The sequence below is a fragment of the Oncorhynchus nerka genome, linkage group LG12, assembly GCF_034236695.1.
Source record: "Oncorhynchus nerka isolate Pitt River linkage group LG12, Oner_Uvic_2.0, whole genome shotgun sequence".
Classification (NCBI taxonomy): Eukaryota; Metazoa; Chordata; class Actinopteri; order Salmoniformes; family Salmonidae; genus Oncorhynchus; species Oncorhynchus nerka.
The window spans coordinates 10,181,867-10,189,366 of NC_088407.1; the positions used below are offsets into that span (position 1 = coordinate 10,181,867).

General features: G+C 52.2%; 1 protein-coding gene and 1 pseudogene across 1 annotated transcript in view; one reads left to right on the plus strand and one right to left on the minus strand.

The window, feature by feature from the left end:
- The window catches only part of LOC115124437 (pyruvate carboxylase, mitochondrial-like), a 671,386-nt gene that overhangs the window by 217,791 nt on the left and 446,095 nt on the right, over positions 1–7,500 (minus strand). The window lies entirely within an intron of this gene.
- The window catches only part of LOC115123827 (leucine-rich repeat and fibronectin type-III domain-containing protein 2-like), a 98,543-nt pseudogene that overhangs the window by 83,799 nt on the left and 7,244 nt on the right, over positions 1–7,500 (plus strand).

Sequence of the window (7,500 nt, forward strand, 5' to 3'; positions counted from 1 at the left end):
GGTGTAGATGAGGCTGGGCCTAGTCATGCCAGAGATGGTGGTGTAGATGAGGCTGGGCCTAGTCATGGATGGTGGTGTAGATGAGGCTGAGCCTAGTCATGCCAGAGATGGTGGTGTAGATGAGGCTGGGCCTAGTCATGGAAGGGAAGGTGGTGTAGATGAGGCTGGGCCTAGTCAGGCTAGAGATGGTGGTGTAGATGAGGCTGGGCCTAGTCAGGCTAGAGATGGTGGTGTAGATGAGGCTGGGCCTAGTCATGCCAGGGAAGGTGGTGTAGATAAGGCTGGGTCTAGTCATGTTATAGATGGTGGTGTAGATGAGGCTGGGCCTAGTCATGCTAGAGATGGTGGTGTAGATGAGGCTGGGCCTAGTCATGCTATGGATGGTGGTGTAGATGAGGCTGGGTCTAGTCATGCTAGAGACGGTGGTGTAGATGAGGCTGGGCCTAGTCACGCTAGAGATGGTGGTGTAGATGAGACTGGGCCTAGTCAGGCTAGAGATGGTGGTGTAGATGAGGCTGGGCCTAGTCATGCTAGAGATGGTAGTATAGATGAGGTTGGGCCTTGTCATGCCAGGGAAGGTGGTGTAGATAAGGCTGGGCCTAGTCATGCTCGAGATGGTAGTGTAGATGAGGCTAGGCCTAGTCATGCTAGAGATGGTTGTGTAGATGAGGCTGGGCCTAGTCAGGTCATAGATCGTGGTGTAGATGAGGCTGGGTCTAGTCAGGTTATAGATGGTGGTGTAGATGAGGCTGGGCCTAGTCAGGCTAGAGATGGAGGTGTAGATGAGGCTGGGCCTAGTCAGGCTAGAGATGGTGGTGTAGATGAGGCTGGGTCTAGTCAGGCTAGAGATGGTGGTGTAGAGGAGGCTGGGCCTAGTCAGGCTAGAGATGGTGGTGTAGATAAGACTGGGTCTAGTCAGGCTATAGATGGTGAGTAGATGAGGCTGGGCCTAGTCAGGCTAGAGATGGTACTGTAGATGAGGCGGGGCCTAGTCATTGTAGAGATGGTGGGGTAGTGGAGGCTGGGTCTAGTCAACCCTAGAGATGGTGGGGTAGTGGAGGCTGGGTCTAGTCAACCCTAGAGATGGTGGGGTAGTGGAGGCTGGGTCTAGTCCGGATAGAGATGGTGGGGTAGTTCTTTCTGACACTGGGGCTTTTTGAGCTTTTCTATTGGTCTCTTTCTTTGCTGGCTTTTCTCCCACTTCTTATGGAGACTCTTCAGGTAGGCTCACTTAATATAAATGGCACCAGAGATGTGGGAATGAGGAGTGTGTTGGATTAATATATAAAACAAAAAAAAGTACAGGTGTTGTTTCTGCAGTAGACGCATAGTGATTTGGTGAATGAAGTCATCTGCTCTGGTGGAAAGGGGCAAGTGTGTTGAGCCATGGGACAAATGTTAGTGCAGGGGTGGCAGTCTTTGCACCGGGGCTGTCTGGAAAACCTCCTCAAAGGAGGTGTGTAAAGGTAGGCTGCTTGTTGTTAAAGCAGAAATTAACAACACAGGTTTTGTCTTTATAAATGTGTATGCGCCATACACAGGGAGAGAAAGAGGGGTTCTATTTGGGAGTCTTAGACAGGAACTCTCACAGGTAGCGCCTGAGGAGACGCTGGTGGTCTGGAGGGGACTGGAACTGTACAATGGATTTTACAAAAGTAGGAGTATTAAGGGACATCATTAATCAGTTTGACCTAGTGGATGTTTGGAGAACTAAAGATCTCAACACAAGACAGTATACATGGGTGAAGGTTTTTGGGGCTAGGGTGAGTGCAGCCCGACCCCATCGGTTTTACATGTCTAGGAATCGGATCAATAGGCTGTTGGGCGCTACCATTTTCCCGGTGGGGTTTTCGGATCACCACATAACCATGGCTCGGCTGTCTGTTTCACCAGGGCCCCGGCAGTCATCCTATTGGAAGTTTAATGTAAAGCTCTTACAAGATGCCCTTTTTTGCTCAGGTTTCCAGACCTTTTGGGAAAGGTGGGGGCAGCGAAGAGAGGAGTATGAGTCTCTGAGTCAATGGTGGGATGTGGGGAAAGTTCAAAATCGTCTTTTCTGTCAACAGTACACAGCTCTCTCATCCTCAGAGGCTAGGAGAGTATCGGGGGAACTAGAGCGTAGTATTAGTGAGATGGAGGTAGAGATGGTGGGGCAAGGCAATGTAGGCCTCCAGGCTAATTTAGCTGAATTACGTAGGGACCTGGGCAGTTTTTTCCAGGTTAAAGCATTAAAGCAAAGGGAGCACTTGTAAGAGCTCGGTTCTCCATGCTCAAGGAGATGGATGCTCCCATCTCCTTCTTATTTGTTTTGGAAAGACAGAGCAGTGAAGCCAAGGTTATGCATTATCTATGGCTGTCGGATGGGCGGGTGACCTCTGTGGTGGGGGAGATGCGGGAGCGGACTGTGGAGTTTTATACTGAGTTGTACAGGGCAGAAGTGTGTGATCGTCTGTGTGCTCAGGTCTTGTTTGCAGAACTCCCTAAGCTCTCTCGGGCACAGAGGAATGAACTGACAGAGGCCGTAACCCAGATGTCCCCCAGTCGTGTACCGGGGGTCGGTGGACTCCCAGTGGACTCCCATAAAAGATTCTGGGGAATAATTGGACAGGACTTAAGAACTTAAGAACTAGAGGCCTGTGGCATTACTCTGTACGGACTACAAGATATTTGCCAAAGTCTTCTCTAACAGACTGAAGTCCCATCTGGACTCGATACATAAGGACCAAACATATTGTGTACCGGGACATTCAATCAGGGACAACTTGTTCTTAATCAGGGACATGTTGGACTTGTCGAGAGGTTCTAATGTGAACTTTGGACTGGTCTCTTTAGATCAAGAGAAGACTTTTGATAGAGTGGACCTTGAGTATCTGTTTAATGTATTATCTGGGTTTGGGTTTGGGAAGAGTTTTGTGACCTGTTTGAAGCTGTTGTATGCTGGGGCGTCATGTGTGGTCAAGGTGGGAGGGGGGCCTAATAGGCCAGTCTGGGTGAGGCTGGGCATTAGACAAGGATGCCCTCTATCGGGGCAGTTATATACACTAGTCATTGAGCCTCTTCTGGGACTGCTACGCAGAAGACTGCAGGGAGTGTGCTGGACAGGAATGGATGTGGTGACAGGCATAGCAGTGTCAGCATATGCAGATAACGTTTCTGTGATGGTCAGGGATGGTCAAGATATGCACTGGAGACCAGTCTGAAGGTGTACGAGGGAGGTTCTTCAGCTAAGGTGGGGCAAACTGGGGCAAGAGCAAAGCAAGAGCAAAGCTCTGTTATGTGGGGCATGGGGGGATAGGGCTCTTCCACTGCTTCCAGGGGGTTTGTAGTGGGGTTGTGAAGGGCTTAAAGTGTTGGGGGTGTACCTGGGCTCGGAGAAGTGGGTAAGGAAGAACTGGGAGGGGCTGTCACAGGCAGTGGTGTCAAGACAGGCCAGGTGGATGTGGTTCCTGTCCCAGGTGTCACATAGAGGGAGGGTTCTGATAAATAACAACCTGGTGGCATCTTCCCTGTGGCATAAACTGTCTGTCCTCAACCCCCCCGTCGGTCTGACCTGCACCGCAAGCTGGTGGCATCTTCCCTGTGGCATAAACTGGCTGTCCTCAACCCCCCCATCGGTCTGACCTGCAACGCAAGCTGGTGGCATCTTCCCTGTGGCATAAACTGTCTGTCCTCAACCCCCCCGTCGGTCTGACCGGCAACGCAAGCTGGTGGCATCTTCCCTGTGGCATAAACTGGCTGTCCTCAACCCCCCCATCGGTCTGACCTGCAACGCAAGCTGGTGGCATCTTCCCTGTGGCATAAACTGGCTGTCCTCAACCTCCCCGTCGGTCAGACCTGCAACGCAAGCTGGTGGACTTCTTCTGGTCGGACCATCACTGGCTGAAGGCAGCAGTGTTGTACATGACCGTTCACGAAGGAGGACAGGGCCTGGTGGAACTGGAGAGCAGGATGGCTGCTTTCAGGCTAAAGGCGGTGCAGAGACTGCTGTACCACACTGATGTTGGCTGGAGGGAACCAGCATGCGCGCTGCTGAGGAGACCTGGCGGATTAGGGTTGGACCGGCAGCTGTTCCTCATGGAGCTGGAGAGGCTGAGTACAGCAGGTCTCTCAGATTTTTACTCTGCAGTGCTGAGGGCCTGGCAGCTGCTAAGGCCCATACGATAAGGGGGTGGAGCATGGGCTGTGGCTGTGGGAGGAGCCTATCTTCCACAACCCAGACATCCCTTTAAGATCGGTTCAGTCGGCCACCCTGCAGAGGCAACTGATGGCAGGGGATTTACTAAGGCTGGGTGACCTGAGACTGCTGGGAGAGGAGGGGAGGAAAACCCTGAAGTCTTGGCACAACAAACAAAACTAACGTCTCTTAGGCTGCTGGAGAGATTCCTGGAGGAGGTCCAGGAGGCCCTGTCTGAGCCGGTAAGGGGGGTGTTTGAGTGGCCAAAGGGGAGGGGCCACCAATGTTTCCGCCACTGCAGGTGACGGCCGCCTGTATAGCTGGGGAAGATGTTTCAGGAGATATGGTGTGTTGGGGGGTGGCATCTGTATAGCTGGGGAAGATGTTTCAGGAGATGTGGTGTGTTGGGGGGAGGCCTCTGTATAGCTGGGGAAGATGTTTCAGGAGATGTGGTGTGTTGGGGGCGTCTGTATAGCTGGGGAAGATGTTTCAGGAGATGTGGTGTGTGGGGGGGCTGTCTGTATAGCTGGGGAAGATGTTTCAGGAGATGTGGTGTGTTGGGGGCGTCTGTATAGCTGGGGAAGATGTTTCAGGAGATGTGGTGTGTTGGGGGGCTGTCTGTATAGCTGGGGAAGATGTTTCAGGAGATATGGTGTGTTGGGGGGCTGTCTGTATAGCTGGGGAAGATGTTTCAGGAGATATGGTGTGTTGGGGGGGGCGTCTGTATAGCTGGGGAAGATGTTTCAGGAGATGTGGTGTGTTTGCGGAGGGGCTGTCTGTATAGCTGGGGAAGATGTTTCAGGAGATATGGTGTGTTGGGGGCTGTCTGTATAGCTGGGGAAGATGTTTCAGGAGATATGGTGTGTTGGGGGAGGCTGTCTGTATAGCTGGGCAAGATGTTTCAGGAGATGTGGTGTGTTGGGGGGTGTCTGTATAGCTGGGGAAGATGTTTCAGGAGATATGTTGTGTTGGGGGTGGCCTGTTTAGCTGGGGAAGATGTTTCAGGAGATGTGGTGTGTCTGGGGGCTGTCTGTATAGCTGGGGAAGATGTTTCAGGAGATGTGGTCTGTTGGGGGGCTCCCTGTATAGCTGGGGAAGATGTTTCAGGAGATGTGGTGTGTGTCTGGGGGCTGTCCCCTGTATAGCTGGGGAAGATGTTTCAGGAGATATCTGTGTGTTGGGGGCGTCTGTATAGCTGGGGAAGATGTTTCAGGAGATGTGGTGTGTTGGGGGGCTGTCTGTATAGCTGGGGAAGATGTTTCAGGAGATGTGGTGTGTTGGGGGCGTCTGTATAGCTGGGGAAGATGTTTCAGGAGATGTGGTGTGTCTGGGGGAGCTGTCTGTATAGCTAGGGAAGATGTTTCAGGAGATGTGGTGTGTTGGGGGGTGTCTGTATAGCTGGGGAAGATGTTTCAGGAGATATGGTGTGTTGTCTCTCTCTGGGGGCTCTGTCTAGCTGGGGAAGATGTTTCTGTCTCTCTGAGATGTGGTGTGTTGGGGGGCTCTCTGTCTAGCTGGGGAAGATGTTTCAGGAGATATGTGTGTTGGGGGGCTGTCTGTATAGCTGGGGAAGATGTTTCAGGAGATGTGGTGTGTTGGGGGAGGCTGTCTGTATAGTCTGGGGAAGATGTTTCAGGAGATATGCCCTGTGTGTTGTCTCTCTGTCTGTATACCCGGGGAAGATGTTTCAGGAGATATGGTGTGTTGGGGGGCTGTCTGTATAACTGGGGAAGATGTTTCAGGAGATATGGTGTGTTGGGGGGGGCTGTCTGTATAACTGGGGAAGATGTTTCAGGAGATGTGGTGTGTTGGGGGAGCTGTCTGTATAACTGGGGAAGATGTTTCAGGAGATGTGGTGTGTTGGGGTACAGTACAGGATTTGCAGTAGAGGATATATTTAGGGTTTTTTAAAGGGTGGTGAGTTTTATATTAAATGAGAATGTTTCAGTAAAGAAAGACAACAAGTCAAAAAGTCTCTGCCTTTCTCTCTGTCTGTCTCTCTCTCCCCTGTCTCTCTCTGTCTGTCTCTCTCTCCCCTGTCTCTCTGTCTGTCTCTCTCTCCCCTGTCTCTCTCTGTCTGTCTCTCTCTCCCCTGTCTCTCTGTCTGTCTCTCTCTCCCCTGTCTCTCTCTGACTGTCTCTCTCCCTGTCTCTCTGTCTGTCTCTCTCTCTGTCTGTCTCTCTCTCTCCCTGTCTCTCTGTCTGTCTCTCTCTCCCCTGTCTCTCTGTCTGTCTCTCTCTCTGTCTGTCTCTCTGTCTCTCTCTCTGTCTGTCTCTCTCTCTCCCTGTCTCTCTCTGTCTGTCTCTCTCCCTGTCTCTCTGTCTGTCTCTCTCTCTCCCTGTCTCTCTCCCTGTCTCTCTGTCTGTCTCTCTCTCTCCCTGTCTCTCTCCCTGTCTCTCTGTCTGTCTCTCGCTGTCTGTCTCTCTCTGTCTGTCTCTCTCTCGCCCTGTCTCTCTGTCTCTGTGTCTCTCCCTGTCTCTCTCTGTCTCTCACCCTGTCTCTCTGTCTGTCTCTCTCTCGCCCTGTCTCTCTCCCTGTCTCTCTGTCTGTCTCGCTCTCTCCCTGTCTCTCTCCCTGTCTCTCTGTCTGTCTCTCTCTCTCCCTGTCTCTCTCCCTGTCTCTCTGTCTGTCTCTCGCTGTCTCTCTCTCTCTCTGTCTGTCTCTCTCTTTCTGTCTCTCTGTCTCTGTGTCTCTCCTGTCTCTCTCTGTCTCTCACCCTGTCTCTCTGTCTGTCTCTCTCTCGCCCTGTCTCTCTCCCTGTCTCTCTGTCTGTCTCTCTCTCCCCTGTCTCTCTCTCTCCCTGTCTCTCTCCCTGTCTCTCTCCCTATCTCTCTCTCTGTCTTTCTCTTTCTCTCCCTGTCTCTCTCAATGTCTCTCTGTCTGTCTCTCTCTCTCCCTGTCTCTCTCCCTGTCTCTCTCTGTCTGTCTCTCTCTCTCCCTGTCTCTCTGTCTGTCTCTCTCGCCCTGTCTCTCTGTCTGTCTCTCTCTCCCCTGTCTCTCTCTCTCCCTGTCTCTCTGTCTGTCTCTCTCTCCCCTGTCTCTCTCCCTGTCTCTCTCCCTGTCTCTCTGTCTTTCTCTTTCTCTCCCTGTCTCTCTCAATGTCTCTCTGTCTGTCTCTCTCTCTCCCTGTCTCTCTGTCTGTCTCTCTCTCGGCCTGGTTCTCTGTCTGTCTCTCTCTCCCCTGTCTCTCTCTCTCCCTGTCTCTCTGTCTGTCTCTCTCTCCCCTGTCTCTCTCTCTCCCTGTCTCTCTCCCTGTCTCTCTGTCTGTCTCTCTCTCTCCCTGTCTCTCTCCCTGTCTCTCTGTCTGTCTCTCTCTCCCCTGTCTC